The following is a 20,152-nucleotide window of genomic DNA, read 5'->3' on the forward strand; positions in this document are numbered from 1 at the left end:
AACAAGCAGGGAAGCCAGGAGAGATATTTCCACAGCCTGGAAGCAACCACCAAGAAGATGGCAATTTAACTTTTTCCATCTTCCGGCTTCATGAGGGCATGCTCGATTCCAGCCACAGGGGGAGCTGCCGCGTCATCATCCACTGTGACACCGAGTCCTTGATGGAGTACTTCCTCATTCTTCCGCACACTGCTGGATGTTTTTATGGTGTCGTAAATTCGTTAAATTAGCCTCCCCGCATAAAGCGGTACCTGAATTTCCTACTTGACAGATACAACTGTCATTCAGGTTGCTTAGCAGTTTGAAAAACATGCATATATAAGGTAAGGTACACTGCACTTTATTCCTCTGCCCCAAAGCATCTTAGAATATAATATTGCATTTTAGTTCTAGTGGCCCCTCCAGGCCATCCTCTCCTCCATCCCAGTGGTCTTTTTTTCTTTTCTGATTCATATGTTATTTGAGTGATTACAGTAGAGTCTCAATTATCCAACAAAAATGGGCCAGCAGAATGTTGGATAAGCGAATATGTTGGATAATAAGGAGAGATGAAGAAGAAGCCTATTAAACATCAAATTAGGTTATGGTTTTACAAATTAAGCACCAAAACATCATGATATACAACAAATTTGACAGAAAAAGTAGTTCAATATGCAGTAATGCTACGTAGTAAGTACTGTATTTATGAATTTAGCACCCAAAAATCACGATATATTGAAAACATTGACTACAAAAATGCGTTGGATAATCCAGAGCGTTGGATAAGTGAATGTTGGATAAGTGAGACTCTACTGTATATTCCTTCTGTTTATGTGATTGTTTTAGTCAATTGTTATAGCATTTTATAGTGTTTTCAGTGTTTTATTGTACAATGTTTTATGCTGATTTTATATTGGAAACCGCCCTGAATCCCTTTCGGGAGAGAAGGTGGTATACAAATAAACTTTTACTTACTTACTTACTAAGGTAAAGGTAAAGGTTTCCCCTGACGTTAAGTCCAGTCGTGTCTGACTCTGGGGGTTTGTACTCATCTCCATTTCTAAGCCAAAGAGCCGGCGTTGTCCATAGACACCTCCAAGGTCATGTGGCCGGCATGACTGCATGGAATGCCATTACCTTCTCACCAGATCTACTCACATTGATCTACTCACATTTGCATGTTTTCGAACTGCTAGGTTGGCAGAAGCTGGAGCTAACAGTGGGTGCTCACTCCGCTCCCCGGGTTTGAACCTGGGACCTTTCAGTCTGCAAGTTCAGCAGCTCAGCAGTTTAACACACTGAACCACCGGAGGCTTGCATATACAGTAGAGTCTCACTTATCCAAGCTAAATGGGCCAGCAGAAGCTTGGATAAGCGAATATGTTGGATAATAAGGAGGGATTAAGGAAAAGCCTATTAAACATCAAATTAGGTTATGGTTTTACAAATGAAGCACAAAAACCTCATGTTATACAACAAATTTGACAGAAAAAGTAGTTCAATATGCAGTAATGTTATGTTGTAATTACTGTATTTACAAATTTAGCACCAAAATATCACGCTATATTGAAAACCCTGACTACAAAAATGGCTTGGATAATCCAGAGGCTTGGATAAGTGAGACTCTACTGTGTATAAAGTGTATTATTATTATTATTATTATTATTATTATTATTATTATTAAAGGCAGTACAGTAGAGTTTCACTTATCCAAGACTTGCTTATCCAAGGTTCTGGATTATCCAAGGCATTTTTGTAGTCAATGTTATATCATGATATTTTGGTTCTAAATTCGTAAATACAGTAATTACTACATAGCATTACTGCGTATTGAACTACTTTTTCTGTCAAATTTGTTGTCTAACATGCTGTTTTGGTGCTTAATTTGTAAAATTATAACCTATTTTGATGTTTAATAGGCTTTTCCTTAATCCCTAATTATCCAACATATTCGCTTATCCAACATTCTGCCGGCCCGTTTATGTTGGATAAGTGAGACTCTACTGTATCATTATTTCCGTGTTCTACAAACTATGGTACATATGCTTCCAAACAAAACCTTTGCTAGGTCTTACTTTCGGGGGAGGCCTTATATTTAGCAATTCAGCAAAACCTCTACTAGGTCTTATTTTCTGGGGATGTCTTATTTTCGGGAAAACAGAAGCTGGAGCTAACAGCAGGCGCTCACTCCCGCTCCCCGGATTTGAACCTGGGACCTTTCGGTCTCCAAGTTCAGCAGCTCAGCGCTTTAACACACTGAGCCACCGGAGGCTTGCATATATATAAAGTGTATTATTATTATTATTATTATTATTATTAATTATTATTAAAGGGAGTACTTGCAAATCATTCTGTTTGATCTCTGATTCAATCTAGCAGTAGCTATGTATCCAAAAGACGGCTTAACGTGCATTTAACCTTCATAGTTATAGGAGAGAAGTGATGCCAACAACTCACACATTTCAAGAAGGTTGTCCCTCTGAAAGGCCTTTGCACTCCTGTGCCTTCCGACCTTTTGTGCTCTTACACAACCGAGTTTGGCCACATTTGCGAGTTGTGTGCCATCCCGGCCACTGATCTCTCTGGACGTGGGAGTCTAAAGCATTTAATACTGCCTTGGCTCAGACCCTGGACACCTGTCTTCGGTTTGCAAAGCCAACAAACAGCCCAAGAAACTTCCCTTTGCCCTCGGATCGGGGTTGGGGAATGAAACGGCACATATGGCAGGCATATGGCGAGGAAAACAAGCAAAAAGTGCAAACATTTGCTCCCTGAACTGTCAGCAAATATCTTGATATATGGCCAGCAAACGCACTATTGTGTGCTGCTGTTGGAACAAGCTGCTCTAAGTCAACGTGACACGGGGCTGCTAGATGGGCTTCGTAAATAATAAAATGATGAGCTTGCCCCACCCCAAAATAGCCAGCCAAAAGGACCCTTCAAGCAGCATGCGGAATGGAATGAGGAAGTACTCCATCAAGGACTTGGCATCACACGTGGACAGAGAAGCGGCAGCTCTCCCTGTGGCCTGTGGTTTTCAAACTGCTAAGCAACCCAAATGACAGTCGTATCTGTCAAGTAGGAAATTCAGGTACCGCTTTATGCGGGGAGGCTAATTTAACTAATTTACGACACCATATAAACGTCCAGCAGCCTACGGAATGGAATGAGGAAGTACAGTAGAGTCTCACTTATCCAACATAAACAGGCCAGCAGAACGTTGAATAAGTGAATATGTTGGATAATAAGGAGGGATTAAGGAAAAGCCTATTAAACATCAAATTAGGTTATGATTTTACAAATTAAGCACCAAAACATCATGTTACACAACAAATTTGACAGAAAACGTAGTTCAATACGCAGTAATGCTATGTAGTAATTACTGTATTTACGAATTTAACACCAAAATATCACGATATATTGAAAACACTGACTACAAAAATGCGATGGATAATCCAGAACGTTGGATAAGTGAGACTCTACTGTACTCCATCAAGGACTCGGTGTCACAGTGGATGATGAAGCAGCAGCTCCTCCTGTGGACGGAATTGAGCATAGCCTCATGAAGCCAGAAGCTGGAAAATGTTAAATTGCCTCTGGGTCTGTCTATATATGTCGTATGTCTAATGGCATTGAATGTTTGCCATGTCTATGTGCGTTGTGATCTGCCCTGAGATATAAATACTGCAAATAATAAATAAATAGGAGCCTTCAAAATTGTTGTTGTTTTTGTATTATTATTATTATTACTACAGTAGAGTCTCACTTATCCAACATAAACGGGCTGGCAGAACGTTGGATGAGCAAATTAAGAAAAAGCCTATTAAACATCAAAATAGGTTATGATTTTACAAATTAAGCACCAAAACATCATGTTATACAACAAATTTGACAGAAAAAGTAGTTCAATATGCAGTAATGCTATGTAGTAATTACTATACAGTATTTACGAATTTCGAACCAAAATATCACAATGCATTGAAAACACTGACTACAAAAATGCGTTGGATAATCCAGAACGTAAGCCAGTGTTGGATAAGTGAGACTCTACTGTATTATTGTTATTATTACTACAGTAGAGTCTCACTAATCCAAGCCTCGCTTATCCAAGCCTCTGGATAATCCAACGCATTTTTGTAGTCAATGTTTTCAATACATCATGATATTTTGGTGCTAAATTCATAAATACCGTAATTACTACATAGCATTACTGCGTATTGAACTACTTTTTCTGTCAAATTTGTAGTATAACGTGATGTTTTGGTGCTTAATTTGTAAAATCATAACCTAATTTGATGTTTAATAGGCATTTCCTTAATCTCTCCTTATTATCCAACATATTCGCTTATCCAACGTTCTGCCGGCCCGTTTATGATGGATAAGCGAGACTCTACTGTATTTACAAATTTCGAACCAAAATATCACAATGCATTGAAAACATTGACTACAAAAATGCGTTGGATAATCCAGAACGAAACCAGTGTTGGATAAGCGAGACTCTACTGTATTTACGAATTTCGAACCAAAATATCACAATGCATTGAAAACATTGACTACAAAAATGCGTTGGATAATCCAGAACGTAAGCCAGTGTTGGATAAGCGAGACTCTACTGTATTTACGAATTTCGAACCAAAATATCACAATGCATTGAAAACATTGACTACAAAAATGCGTTGGATAATCCAGAACGTAAGCCAGTGTTGGATAAGCGAGACTCTACTGTATTTACGAATTTCGAACCAAAATATCACAATGCATTGAAAACATTGACTACAAAAATGCGTTGGATAATCCAGAACGTAAGCCAGTGTTGGATAAGCGAGACTCTACTGTATTTACGAATTTCGAACCAAAATATCACAATGCATTGAAAACATTGACTACAAAAATGCGTTGGATAATCCAGAACGTAAGCCAGTGTTGGATAAGCGAGACTCTACTGTATTTACGAATTTCGAACCAAAATATCACAATGCATTGAAAACATTGACTACAAAAATGCGTTGGATAATCCAGAACGTAAGCCAGTGTTGGATAAGCGAGACTCTACTGTATTTACGAATTTCGAACCAAAATATCACAATGCATTGAAAACATTGACTACAAAAATGCGTTGGATAATCCAGAACGTAAGCCAGTGTTGGATAAGCGAGACTCTATACTGTATTTACAAATTTCGAACCAAAATATCACAATGCATTGAAAACATTGACTACAAAAATGCGTTGGATAATCCAGAACGTAAGCTAGTGTTGGATAAGTGAGACTCTACTGTATTTACGAATTTCGAACCAAAATATCACAATGCATTGAAAACATTGACTACAAAAATGCGTTGGATAATCCAGAACGTAAGCTAGTGTTGGATAAGTGAGACTCTACTGTATTATTATTATTATTACTACTACTACTACTACTACTATTATTTAAAGGAGTGACTGACTAAAGGCACAGCGGGTTAAATCCTTGTGAGGAGTGTGGAATATAAATATTGTAAATAAATACAAATAAATAAATACTGCAAAGGCCACAAAAAGAAAAAGCAATCAGAAGGCAATCAAATGGATAAGCCCTCCGGGGACACACACACACCCAAGAATTGATCCTCTAATGGTCTGTTCACACAGCACAATTAAAGCAGCTCGATACCACTTTAACTATCATGACTCCGTCCCATGGAATCAAGGGATCCGTCACCTGGGGCCCATTTGGGTTTTGCACCCGTGCATTCAACCAGCCCCGAGTTGCAAATATTTTGAAAATATCCCCGAAGCAAAATCACTCTGAGGATGAGGATGAGAAGGAGTGTACAGTGTCCCACCAACACAACCATTTGTTCTGCTGCATCTAATACACTGGAATGTAAGTCCTCTATCGTTCTAAATTAAGCCTCGATTAATGAAAAAAGAGACGGTAGTTAATTGAAAAGCGCCATGGGTTAGCGGGCCTGCTCTCGATCTGCTGCATGGGAAAGGAATTCAGTCTCAGTAGGACCACATTCTTCAAATAGTTGAGAGAATTTGAACACGAAATCAGGTTTCTAGGAAAGGAGGACAGCAAGAACGTGGAGGTAGCGACATTTAGGAAGCTAGGGCTCGAGATCGAGTCCATAATATGAATGGGATTCGGTTCAGTCTGTTTCTAGTTGGAAGCTACAATTTTTTTAAAAAAAATTTAGTAACATGGAGCCCCCGGTGGCATGGCGGGTTAAACTGCTGAGCTGCTGAATTTGCAGACCGAAAGGTCGGCGGTTTGAATCCGGGGAGTGTAATGAGCTTCCAGTGTCAGCTCTAGCTTCTGCCAGTCTATTTATATTTATTTATAATTTACTAGCTGTGCCCGGCCACGCGTTGCTGTGGAGAAGTATGGTGGTATGGGAAATAAAGTATTGAGGAATTGGTGGTAGTTAAGGTAAAGGGTCCCCTGGGCTGAGTGGGTTGCTAGGAGACCAAGTGAGCGGAGCTTAGCCTTCTAACTGGCAGCAATTGGATAAAAACAATTATTCCTCTCCCTCTAATTAGGACTTTATTTTTCTTTTCTTTTTGTTGTATCAACATAGAGGCATGGATGAGGGGTTTTGCTGTCAATTTTCGAGGTTGTGGGGTGTTTACTTTTGTTGTTTTGTCCGCTGCCGTGATACCATCACTCTTTTATATATATAGATTTAATATATTTACTGTGTATACTTGAGTATAAGCCTAGTTTTTCAGCCCTCTTTTTAAGACTGAAAATGTTGTGAATGCGCCTTCAGAGACTGTGGATGATAGTGGTGGGATCAGGAGAGGAAGGAAAAACCCTCGCGAAGAGGGCTCGTTGGAGGATTTGTTTAGGAAAACGGTAAGGGAGACTGATGGGGAGTCTTCTGAGGAGGATTCATGTGGGGATCCTGAGGTGGAAATGGATGTTGGGGAACCGGTGTTAACGGAGGAATTGGGCATGGACTGGGCACGGGCACCGAAGATGCTTGGGGACGAATCGGGGCCCATGGATACTGCTGATGCTGGGGAAGCTTGGGTGTCTTCAGAAGCAGATCCCACTTGGTCTGCTTGGAGGAGTGAGAGGGGGTCCACAGGTGTGGATAGAGTTGGGCATGGGCAGGATGATTGGGACTCTGATGAGGAATTAGGAACGCCTGATCCAAGGGCATTGGCTGTGTGGAGTTCTGATTCAGATTAAGAAGTTGAGACACCTGCTCTTTGGGCGTGGATAGTTTGGAAGCCCAGGGAGACCTGGATATATTGGGGTTGTTTGGCCATTATATCTTGCGTGTGGCAAGGTGTTGCTGGGCGCCATTGGGTTTCCTGTATGTGTTACTGAAGACTGGACTGGGACTTTGCAACGGATCTACTGTTCGCCCTCGTTGCTTTGGCTCTCTGTGCCATTTCGTATTGTGACCTTCCCAAGACAGAAAAAGTAGTTCATTACACATTAATGCTATGTAGTAATTACTATATTTACAAATTTAGCACCAAAATATCATGATATATTGAAAACATTGACTACAAAAATGCCTTGGATAATCCAGAACCTTGGATAAGCGAGTCTTGGATAAGCGAGACTCTACTGTAAATGTGAGTAGATGAATAGGTACCGCTCCGGCGGGAAGGAAAATAGCGCTCCACACCAAGGAAGGAAGGAAGGAAGGAAGGAAGGAAGGAAGGAAGGAAGGAAGAAGAGGGTGTGTGTTCCCATGGAAACAAACGGGAGCTCAGTTTGAATAGAACTCGGCCTGCTTGCTCTGCTTGCTCGCAGGAGCACTGTAAATTATTTAAGCAGGACGGGCCTTTGTCCATTAAGATTGGAGCAAGGAAAGATTTAAAGCTAATCATTACCCAGGGAACGGTCACAGCGTCATTCAGGACACTGGCCAACTGGGACCGAGGACGTGGAGATCCTTCTCTCCTCCTCTGGCTGCAAACAGCTGGGTAACCTCAAGAGCTGATTTTTCAAATCATTCAATGCCGTTCATACACTGTACACAGATAGAGGTAGATATAGGCTTTTTTCATCCTCAGCGTCTTGGAGGCTCGTGATCGGTTCTGGCTACGGGGCAATGCTGTCGCTCCATCTCCTTGCCAACGAGCTTTGTGTGTAAACTTCCTCCTTGATTGAATCGCCAGCAATTTTCTGGCATTTACTTTATTATTATTATTGACACAACGACACAGTATGACACAGCAAACAAGATAGACATGCTGGATTTCGTATCACAAAATCACAAGTCGAACACTTCCCAAGTGTCTAGGACTGTGTGATGTATTTTCAGATGATGCTGCAGATCCCTTTTGCAGTTGGCAGATCGTAATTTTGTCAATGTCTATTGTTTCCAAATGCCGGCTGAGATCTTTTGGCACGGCACCCAGTGTGCCCATCACCACCTGCACTGGTTTCTGCCAGAGTCTTTGAAGTTCAATCTTGAGGTCTTGATAGCGGCTGAGTTTTTCCTGTTGTTTTTCGTCAATGTGACTGTCACCTGGGATGGCGACATCAATGATCCAAACCTTTTTCTTTTCCACAACTGTGATGTCTGGTGTGTTGTGTTCCAGAACTTTGTCAGTCTGGATTCGGAAGTCCCACAGTATCTTTGCATGCTCGTTTTCCAATACTTTTGCAGGTTTGTGATCCCACCAGTTCTTTGCTGCTAGGAGGCAGTACTTAAGGCATAAGTTCCAGTGAATCATTTGGGCCACATAGTTGTGCCTCTGTTTGTAGTCTGTCTGTGCAATTTTCTTACAGCAGCTGAGGATATGATCAATGGTTTCGTCAGTTTCCTTGCACAGTCTGCATTTTGGGTCATCAGCTGATTTTTCGATCTTGGCCTGAATTGCCTTTGTCCTGATGTCTTGCTCCTGGGCTGCAAGGATCAGGCCTTCTGTCTCCTTCTTCAGGGTCCCATTCGTGAGCCAGAGCCAGGTCTTCTCCTTATCTTTTCCTTCAATTTTGTCAAGGAACTTTCCATGCAATGTTTTGTTGTGCCAGCTGTCAGCTCTAGTTTGTAGTGTGGCTTTCTTGTACTGGTTTATTTGTCTGCTGTGCTTTATTACTATTATTATTAATATTATTATTATTATTGTTTGAAGGAAACAGGCATTTGGGGTGTCTTTTTCATAATTTAAGAACAGCAGCTATGGATGACAAATGCTAGGGTCCCAAAAGGCACCCTTGCTTTGTTGGCATTGCCATCTCATTGTTTTAATTACCTGGAAACAAAATAAGGCTGATAAATATGGATGAGGCAATTACCTTCCATTAGCCCCGGTTGGAGGAACCCCCTTAGGAATCCCCTTGGCAAGAGGCCCGGTTCCCACTTGTGGGTCGTGCCGCGTTCAAGCTGGAGCATGGAGGCCCATCCTTCGGGGAGAAGAGCACGAAGAGAGGAGCATTTCAGGCCGCACCATCCAAAGGGATTTTCATCAGGGTAAAACTGCTTTGATCCAAAGCAGCCCAAGACGATGCACAAGCTTTGATGTTCTGAAGCCTGGGGAAGGCTTCTGTGTAGCTCAAAAGCCTCCACAACCTTCTCTGCAGCGGGACAAAACCAAGCTCCTAAAAAAGAGACAATTGTAATTGGGAACCTTTGTAGTCGCACAGGAAGTAGGCTAGGTCATTCACTAAGCCAAATGCAAATGAGAGGCAGAAGGGATTAAAAAGGGATGGAATGGCACCAGCTGTCTCAAAGGGAACCCTGCCTTAAAGAGGCAGAGTCTGAATTACAGCTCTGGAGACGACCGAGACGACGATGCCATGTTTTCATTTTCCAAAAGGACCTTTTGCCAGTAGTATTCCTACTCTCTTGTCTGGATCTCCACTGGTCCAGAGAAGAGAGGAAGAATACTGGAAGACACCATTTCACCATGTCTCCTGTGTCAATATCTATATATATAAAAGAGTGATGGCATCAGGGCAGCGGACAAAACAACAAAACTACAGGCCCCCCAACCTCGAAATCTGACAACACAACCCATCATTCACGGCTCTAGGTTGATACAACAAAAAGAAAAGAAAAATAAAGTCCTAATTAGAGGGAGAGGAATAATTGTTTTTATCTAATTTCTGCCAGTTACAAGGCTAAGTTCCACCCACTTGGTCTCCTAGCAACCCACTCAGCCCAGGGGACAGGCACAAGAGTTTGGAGAGACCCCTAAGGGCCATCCAGCCCAACCCTTTCTACTATGCAGCAGGACACAATCCAAGCACTCACAACACATGGACAACGTATAAATACTATACAATACTACACAGGGACATAGACCCCCTCTACTCTCACCACTTTCACAGTACACAAACAACCAAATGCATACTAAACATAAAGACAACCATACAACAGACATTCAATACCACCACTACCTCAACAATTTCTCACCAACACCACCAGACAACGCCACAGCAACGCGTGGTCAGGCATAGCTAGTAACAATATATAATACTAATGTTATGCTATACTAATAATAGAATATACTAGCTGTGCCCGGCCACGCGTTGCTGTGGTGTTGTCTGGTGGTGTTGGTGAGAAATTGTTGATGTAGTGGTGGTATTGAATGTCTGTTGTATGGTTGTTTAGTATGCATTTGGTTGTTTGTGTACTGTGAAAGTGGTGAGGATAGAGGACACTGTTTATATTGGATTAGTGAGACTCTACTGTATATTTGTAATCTTATATTATCTGCCTAGAACTGCCCCTTCTACACAGCTGTATACAATGCACACTGAAGTGAATTATCTGGCAGTGTGGACTCAAGATAATCCAGTTCAAAGCAGATAATATAAGATTCTAAATGGGTAATATAGCTGAGTGGAAGGGCCTTGAGTCTACACTGCAATATAATCCAGTAAAAATCAGATAATCTGTATCTTATAGGCAGTGTGGAAGAGGCCTGAGGCCTAACTTTGCCTGTCTCCTGGGCTGAGTGGGTTGCTAGGAGACCAAGTGGGTGGAACTTAGCCTTGTAACTGGCAGCAATTGGATAAAAACAATTATTCCTCTCCCTCTAATTAGGACTTTATTTTTCTTTTCTTTTTGTTGTATCAACCTAGAGCCGTGAATGATGGGTTGTGTTGTCAAATTTAGAGGTTGGGGGGCCTGTAGTTTTGTTGTTATGTCCGCTGCCCTGATGCCATTTTATATAGTCGTCTTCTTCTTCAATCGCACACTCGTTTCCGACTCTTCGTGACTTCATGGACCAGGCCAGGGCAGAGCTCCCTGTTGGCCGTTGCCGCCCCCAGTTCCTTCAAGGTCGAGCCAGTCACCTCAAGGATACTGTCTATCCATATTGCCCTTGGTCGGCCCCTCTTCTTTTTTCCTTCCATTTTCCCCAGCATTGTGATCTCCAAGCTTTCCTGTCTCCTCATGATGTGGCCAAAATACTTCAGCTTTGCCTCCAGTGAGGAGTCGGGCATTATTTCCTGGAGGATGAGCTGGTTGGATCTTCTTGCCAAGGTCCAAGGCACTCTCAGGATTTTCCTCCAGCACCAGAGTTCAAAAGCATCTCTCTTCCTTCGCTCAAACTTCCTTACAGTCCAGCTCTCGCATCCACGGGTTACTATGGGGAATACCATTGCTTTAACTATGCGGACCTTCGTGGCCAGTGTGATGTCTCTGTTTTGTCAAGATTGGCCATTGCTCTCCTCCCAAGAAGTATAGTTTTCTGATTTCCTGGCTGCAGTGATCTTTGCGCCTAGAAATACAGAGTCTGTCACTGCCTCCACGTTTTCTCCTTTCTATTTGCGTTATCTTTTGGTCTGATTGCCATGATCTTTGCACTTTCTTCTTTCACCTTGGTGATAAGGCTCCTCAGCTCCTCCTCGCTTTCGGCCATCAGAGTGTTATCATCTGCATATCTAAGGTTGTTAATGTTTCTTCCAGCAATTTTAACTCCACCCTTGGATTCCTCATGATGTGATCTGCGTACAAGTTGAATAGGGAGGGCGATAGTATGCAGCCCTGATGTCCGCACTCCTTTCCCAGTCTGGAACCCGTCTGTTGTTCCGTGGTCTATTCTGACTGTGGCTACTTGGTCTTTATACAGATTCCTCAGGAGACAGACAAGGTGACTTGGTCTCCCCAGACCACCAAGAACATGCCATAGTTTATTACGATCCACACAGTCGAAGGCTTTAGAAGAGTCAATAAAACAGAAGTAGATGTTTTTCTGAAACTCCCTGGCTTCCTCCATGATCCAGCATCCGGATATTGGCAATTTGGTCTCTGGTTCCTCTGCTTTTTCTGAACCCAGCTTGGACATCTGGCAACTCTCGCTCCATGTCTTGCTGAAGTCTGCCTTGCAGGATCTTGAGCATTACCTTCCTGGCATGGAAAATAAGTGCCGCTGTACGGAAGTTTGAGCAGTCTTTAGCTCTTCCCTTTTTGGGTATGGGGATATAAATAGATTTTTTCCAATCTGATGGCCATTCTTGTGTTTTCCGTATTTGCTGGCATATGGCATGCATCACCTTGACAGCATCATCTTCCAAAATTTTAAACAGTTCTTCCACTGTTGTGTGACTGTTGTGTTGAAAGAGAGCCAGGTACTTAAGTTGATTGACAGCAGGCATTGTCCCCTGTTAATTGAGTTTCTGGGAAAGCTTTATTTGCCAGTGTGAGTTTCTGCCAGAGCCTGATCCCAGAAGGGCAGTTGGTTCTCGCAGAAGCAGAGGCAGCAGGAGGACATTTTTGCTCCCTGGCTTCAGGTAGGATTTGGCTAAGATTTGGCTAAGATTTTAAACTGAGTGTGGGCTTGCTCCTGTGGTCAAAGTCTAACTGTTGTGTGACTGTTGTGTTGAAAGAGAGCCAGGTACTTAAGTTGATTGACAGCAGGCATTGTCCCCTGTTAATTGAGTTTCTGGGAAAGCTTTATTTGCCAGTGTGAGTTTCTGCCAGAGCCTGATCCCAGAAGGGCAGTTGGTTCTCGCAGAAGCAGAGGCAGCAGGAGGACATTTTTGCTCCCTGGCTTCAGGTAGGATTTGGCTAAGATTTGGCTAAGATTTTAAACTGAGTGTGGGCTTGCTCCTTTGGTCAAAGTCTAACTGTTGTGTGACTGTTGTGTTGAAAGAGAGCCAGGTACTTAAGTTGATTGACAGCAGGCATTGTCCCCTGTTAATTGAGTTTCTGGGAAAGCTTTATTTGCCAGTGTGAGTTTCTGCCAGAGCCTGATCCCAGAAGGGCAGTTGGTTCTCGCAGAAGCAGAGGCAGCAGGAGGACATTTTTGCTCCCTGGCTTCAGGTAGGATTTGGCTAAGATTTGGCTAAGATTTTAAACTGAGTGTGGGCTTGGCTCCTGTGGTCAAAGTCTAACTGTTGTGTGACTGTTGTGTTGAAAGAGAGCCAGGTACTTAAGTTGATTGACAGCAGGCATTGTCCCCTGTTAATTGAGTTTCTGGGAAAGCTTTATTTGCCAGTGTCGCGCGCGCCTGACGGCGCGCACGAAAAAGGCACCTTTACTAACTATCCTTTGCAGTACATACAGGAAACAAAGCAACATAAACAAATACACAAAGAGGTGGTTTGTTGCAGTTTGCACATAAAGTGCGTGCATATTACTTAACTGTACAAAGATCCCACTTGGCCACCACGCTCACCAAAAGATGCAACAAAAGCAAAACATTCCCATCACATGCACCAGCTGTGGCATGTTCCGCTTTTTCACACAAAAACTAGACAACTACATCTGCTCCAAATGCAAACAGATGACTCTGATGGAGCAGAGGATCCAACAGCTCGAGCACCGTATTAAGACCCTTAAGGACATTCAGGCACTCGAGCTCTTCTTGGACACTGCACAACACGCTGCTGTAGATCAGCAGCCTGCATCACACCAACACCACCAAGACCATGATCAGGAACCTTATGGGGAGATCAACTCAAAGGTAGACAACCCTCAGGCTTGGAAGGAGGTCACCCATAGAAGGAGACGCAGGACCAGGCAGCCTCCGCAGAACTCCTCTGCTCAGCTGCATTTACACAACAGATTTGAAATTCTTACATCATTAACATACAATCAGGAAACACATCTTGTGGAGGACCACAGTTTCTTAGATACCACTCAGTGGACCACCCTGGATCAATGCGCAGGGGATAGCCCTGACGGGGACAGTGCATCACCACAGCCACACTTATGTAATCATGCAAATGCTCCATCCCCAATCATAGACCAGGAGCAACAGGAACATCCTTGGGAGAGTAATGGGCTCTCGGATGTATCTCAATGGATTGTCATTGATGAATGCACTGGGGATGTTGAGGAGGAGGACAACACTTTACACCTACATGATTCACTTCAACAGGAACACTCTTCAGGGGACATACACACTGTCTTGCACAAAAGGGACCCTGTCAATCCTCAAAGGAAACAGGTCTTGGTAGTAGGTGACTCCCTCCTTAGAGGAACGGAAGCCATCATTTCCAGACCGGATGGGATGGCTCGAGAAACATGCTGCCTCCCGGGGGCAAAAATACACCATATCACTCAGAGGCTCAGCAGGCTCCTAAAGCCCCATCACCCTCCCCACCTTATGTTGATTCATGTAGGTACCAATGACACCGCTAGGCATACTTTTCAAAAGATCACAAATGATTTTCGAGCTCTGGGAACAAAGCTAAAACTGTATAATGTACATGTGATCTTTTCATCCCTCCTCCCTGTTGTAGGACACGGCTCTACAAGGGCCGGAAAAATAGTACAGGTCAATAACTGGCTCAGAAAATGGTGTCAAGAGGAGCATTTTGGCTTCCTTGACCATGGTCTACTCTTCCAAGAGGATGGACTACTGGCAAGCGATGGGGTGCATCTCACACAAGTAGGAAAACATCTTTTTGCACACAGACTCACAAACCTCATCAGGCGCACTTTAAACTAGATCCACTGGGGGAGGGGAACAACAGCCTGGCGAACACTATATTACCCACGACCACAGGGAACCGCCGAAAGGCTAAACGGAGGGCTGCACAAACACAGCAAGGACCAAGTACAGAGAGCACAATAATCCCAAATAAACAGTTCGAGGGGAGGTCACAGGGGCTTACATGTCTTTACACTAATGCTCAGAGCATGGGAAATAAGCAAGACGAACTCCAACTCCTAGCACAGCACCACACATACGATGTCATAGGCATCACTGAAACCTGGTGGGATGACTCCCATCACTGGAATTTAACCATTGAGGGCTATAACCTCTTTCACAGAAATAGAACAAAGGGGAGAGGAGGGGGAGTAGCTTTATATGTCAAAAACTGTTACGTTGCAGAAGAAATGCAAGACTGTAATCCGGGAAACCAGCTTGAAAGCATCTGGATAAGAATCAAGGGAACCGGGACTCAAAAAGATCTTGTCGTGGGTGTCTACTACAGACCTCCGAGTCAGGATGAAGGACTTGATGAAGCCTTCTGTCAACAGCTGACCAAACAGGCACAAAGAAGAGATATAGTAGTCATGGGCGATTTCAATTATCCCGATATCTGCTGGAAAACAAACTCAGCCAAGAGTACAAAGTCCAACAAATTCCTCACTTGCCTTGCAGATAATTTTATGGTCCAGAAGGTAGAAGAGGCAACAAGGGGATCAGCAACTCTTGATCTAATCTTAACAAATGTGGAAGACCTGATCAATACAGTTGAAGTGGTTGGATCCTTAGGGGCAAGTGACCATGTGCTCCTGAAGTTTGCAATACAAAGGAATGCTGAAACTAAGACAAGTCAAACACGCATTCTGGACTTTAAGAGAGCTGACTTCCAAAAAATGAAGGAATTACTGAGTGGCATTCCATGGACGCCGATATTAAAAAACAAGGGAGTTAAGGATGGATGGGAGTTTTTCAAAAGTGAAATACTCAAGGCGCAAATGCAAACAGTGCCAACAAAGAAGAAAAATAAGACAAGTGCAAAGAAGCCAGAATGGATGTCCAAAGAACTTCTAACTGAGCTAAAGCTCAAAAGTGACATGCACAAGAAGTGGAAAAGGGGAGAAATCACCAAAGAAGAATTCAAACGTATAGCCAACACCTGTAGGGAAAAGGTTCGCAAGGCTAAAGCGCAAAATGAGCTCAGGCTTGCCAGGGACATAAAAAACAACAAAAAAGGCTTTTTTGCTTACGTTGGTAGAAAAAGGAAGAAAAAGGAGGCGATAGGGCCATTGCAAGGAGAAGATGGGGTGATGGCGACAGGGGACAGGGAAAAGGCAGAACTACTTAATGCCTTCTTTGCCTCGGTCTTCTCAGAAAAAGAAAGCCATCTTCAACCTCAGCAACACGGAATGGACGAAGGATTGGGGGAAATCCAACCCCAAATAGGGAAACAAGTTGTCCAGGAACACTTGGCCTCTCTAAACGAATTCAAGTCCCCAGGGCCAGATCAGCTACACCCAAGAGTACTGAAGGAACTAGCGGAAGTTATTTCAGAACCACTGGCAATTATCTTCGAGAGTTCTTGGAGAACGGGAGAAGTCCCAGCAGATTGGAGGAGGGCGAATGTGGTCCCTATCTTCAAGAAGGGAAAAAAGAACGACCCAAACAATTACCGTCCGGTCAGCCTCACATCAATACCAGGCAAAATTCTGGAAAAGATCATTAAGGAAGTGGTCTGCAAACACTTAGAAACAAATGCGGTCATTGCTAATAGTCAACACGGATTTACCAAAAACAAGTCATGCCAGACAAATCTGATCTCTTTTTTCGATAGAGTTACGAGTTGGGTCGATACAGGGAATGCCGTGGATGTAGCGTACCTGGATTTCAGTAAGGCCTTCGACAAAGTCCCCCACAACCTTCTGGCAAACAAACTAGTAAAATGTGGGCTAGACAAAACTACGGTTAGGTGGATCTGTAATTGGCTAAGCGAACGAACCCAAAGGGTGCTCACCAATGTGTCGTCTTCATCATGGAAAGAAGTGACAAGTGGAGTGCCACAGGGCTCCGTCCTGGGCCCGGTTCTGTTCAACATCTTTATTAACGACTTAGACGAAGGGTTAGAAGGCACGATCATCAAGTTTGCAGATGACACAAAACTGGGAGGGATAGCTAACACTCCAGAAGACAGGAGCAGAATTCAAAACGATCTTGACAGACTAGAGAGATGGGCCAAAACTAACAAAATGAAGTTCAACAGGGACAAATGCAAGATACAGTAGAGTCTCACTTATCCAACACTCGCTTATCCAACGTTCTGGATTATCCAACACATTTTTGTAGTCAATGTTTTCAATATATCATGATATTCTGGTGATAAATTTGTAAATACAGTAATTACTACATAGCATTACTGGGTATTGAACTACTTTTTCTGTCAAATTTGTTGTCTAACATGATGTTTTGGTGCTTAATTTGTAAAATCATAACCTGATTTGATGTTTAATAGGCTTTTCCTTAATCTCTCATTATTTTCCAACATATTCGCTTATCCAACGTTCTGCCGGCCCGTTTACGTTGGATAAGTGAGACTCTACTGTACTTCACTTCGGCAGAAAAAATGGAAATCAAAGATACAGAATGGGGGACACCTGGCTTGACAGCAGTGTGTGCGAAAAAGACCTTGGAGTCCTCGTGGACAACAAGTTAAACATGAGCCAACAATGTGATGCGGCTGCTAAAAAAGCCAACGGGATTCTGGCCTCATCAATAGGGGAATAGCATCTAGATCCAGGGAAGTCCTGCTCCCCCTCTATTCTGCCTTGGTCAGACCACACCTGGAATACTGTGTCCAATTTTGGGCACCACAGTTGAAGGGAGATGTTGACAAGCTGGAAAGCGTCCAGAGGAGGGCGACTAAAATGATTAAGGGTCTGGAGAACAAGCCCTATGAGGAGCGGCTTAAAGAGCTGGGCATGTTTAGCCTGCAGAAGAGAAGGCTGAGAGGAGACATGATAGCCATGTACAAATATGTGAGGGGAAGTCAAAGGGAGGAGGGAGCAAGCTTGTTTTCTGCTGCCCTGCAGACTAGGATGCAATGGAACAGTGGCTTCAAACTACAGGAAAGGAGATTCCACTTGAACATCAGGAAGAACTTCCTCACTGTGAGAAAGGCTGTTCGACAGTGGAACTCTCTCCCCGGGGCCGTGGTGGAGGCTCCTTCTTTGGAGGCTTTTAAGCAGAGGCTGGATGGCCATCTGTCGGGGGTGCTTTGAATGCGATTTCCTGCTTCTTAGCAGGGGGTTGGACTAGATGGCCCATGTGGTCTCTTCCAACTCTACTATTCTATGATTCTATGATTCTAAGATTTTAAACAGATTTTAAACAGTCCATTGTCTCCTGCTGCCTTGTTATTAGCAATGCTTCTTAAGGCCCATTCAACCTCACTCCTCACTCACTCCTGTATATTATCCAACGTAAACGGGCTGGCAGAATGTTGGATAAGCGAATATGTTGGATAATAAGGAGAGATTAAGGAGAAGCCTATTAAACACCAAATTAAGTTATGGTTTTACAAATTAAGCACCAAAAGATCATGTTATACAACAAATTTCACAGAAAAAGTAATTCAATATGCAGTAATGCTATGTAGTAATTACTGTATTTACGAATTTAGCACCAAAATATCACAATGTATTGAAAACATTGACTACAAAAATGTATTGGATAATCCAGAACGTTGGATAAGCGAGTGTTGGATAAGTGAGACTCTACTGTACATATAATATTGATATTATTATTATAATGCAATACAATATTATAGGTAAAAGAAAAATGTTTCCCCTGACGTTAAGTCCAGTCATGTCTGACTCTGGGGGTTGGTGCTCATCTCCATTTCTAAGCCGAAGAGCCAGCGTTGTCCATAGACACCTCCAAGGTCATGTGGCCGTTATATATAATATAATAATACTCTATTATAATTGTATATTATATATTACAGGTGATATTACTAATAATATTGCAGTATAGTGGTATAGTAGGGTAAAGGTAACTGTTTCCCCTGACGTTAAGTCCAGTCATGTCTGGCTCTGGGGGTTGGAGCTCATCTCCATTTCTAAGCCGAAGTTGTCCGTAGACACTCCACTCCAGGATTTGAACCTGGGACTTTTCGGTCTGCAAGTTCAGCAGCTCAGTGCTTTAACACACTTCACTACCGGGGTATAGTACAATATAGTAATAAATAATGCTTATATTGTGCTACGCTAAAAATATATATATATGAAAGAGTGATGGAATCAGGGCACTGGACAAAACAGCAAAACTACAGGCCCCCCCACCTTGAAATTTAACAACACAACCCATCATCCACGCCTCTAGTTTGATACAACAAATAGAAAAGAAAAATAAAGTCCTAATTAGAGGGAGAGCAATAATTTTTTTTTATCCAATTGCTGCCAGTTTAGAGGGCTAATCTCTCCCCACTTGGTCTCCTAGCAACCAAGGGACAGCCAGGGTTCAGTTAGGGGACAGGCAGACTTAGGCCTCACTTAGGCCTCTTCCACAGATTATCTAATTTGCACTGGATTATATGGCAGTGTATATAACCCATTTATAATCTTATATTATCTGCTTTGCACTGGATTATCTTGACTCCACACTGCCATATAATCCACTTCAGTGTGCAGTCGGACACAACTGGACTTAATGTCAGGAGAAAACCTTTACCCTTGACCTTAACTACCACCAATTCCTCAATACTTTATTTCCCATACCATCATACTTCGCCACAGCAACGCGTGGCCAGGCACAGCTAGTATAATATATTGTAGGTACATATAACTTGTAAGCCGCCCGAGTCCCCTTCAGGATGAAAAGGAAGGGATATAAATGTCGCAAATAAACAAATAAATAAATATGTATTGATTTGTTTTCATCCCATGCGGAATGGATTCCAAGCTTTCAAAGAATGGGAAGGAAACAAGCCTGCAACAAGGTTGCTTATTCATACATGAGCATCAAAATGAATACAGGCTGTCCCTGGGTTACAAACATCCAACTTGCAAACCACTCATAGTTACAAATAGGGGTGGGACAACAGGAAGTGAGAGAAATCTACCCCCTAGGAGGGAAATTCACTCCTGAAAGAGTTGCCTTAACATGTCCTAGAGGGCTACAGGTTGACAAAATTAGCGTTGAACAGAATTGCTCAGGCAATGGTTTCTATTTCCCCAGGATTAAGAACAAAAACGAAACAAAAAATCCTCCATACCAGCTGCTGACATGAATTATCTACTCATCCTCCACAGCAGCTGGTTCTGCGGAAGGAGGGCAAGCAG

At 42.9% G+C, this 20,152-nt stretch overlaps 1 protein-coding gene and 1 long non-coding RNA gene across 7 annotated transcripts in view; one reads left to right on the top strand and one right to left on the bottom strand.

The window, feature by feature from the left end:
• cuedc1 (CUE domain containing 1) overlaps window positions 1-20,152 on the bottom strand; it is a 74,385-nt gene that overhangs the window by 41,994 nt on the left and 12,239 nt on the right. Inside the window, exon 3 of one of the 6 annotated variants that reach the window (XM_062960155.1) lies at window positions 9,226-9,528. The exons of the other annotated variants lie outside the window; for them this stretch is intronic. The gene's annotated coding sequence lies outside the window, so the exon portion shown is untranslated. The remainder of the gene's footprint in view (window positions 1-9,225; window positions 9,529-20,152) is intronic. 6 annotated transcript variants of the gene reach the window in all.
• LOC134293218 (uncharacterized) overlaps window positions 1-20,152 on the top strand; it is a 171,062-nt gene that overhangs the window by 24,003 nt on the left and 126,907 nt on the right. The gene's annotated exons all lie outside the window — the stretch shown is intronic.

Source organism: Anolis carolinensis, unplaced genomic scaffold (assembly GCF_035594765.1).
Source record: "Anolis carolinensis isolate JA03-04 unplaced genomic scaffold, rAnoCar3.1.pri scaffold_7, whole genome shotgun sequence".
Classification (NCBI taxonomy): domain Eukaryota; kingdom Metazoa; phylum Chordata; class Lepidosauria; order Squamata; family Dactyloidae; genus Anolis; species Anolis carolinensis.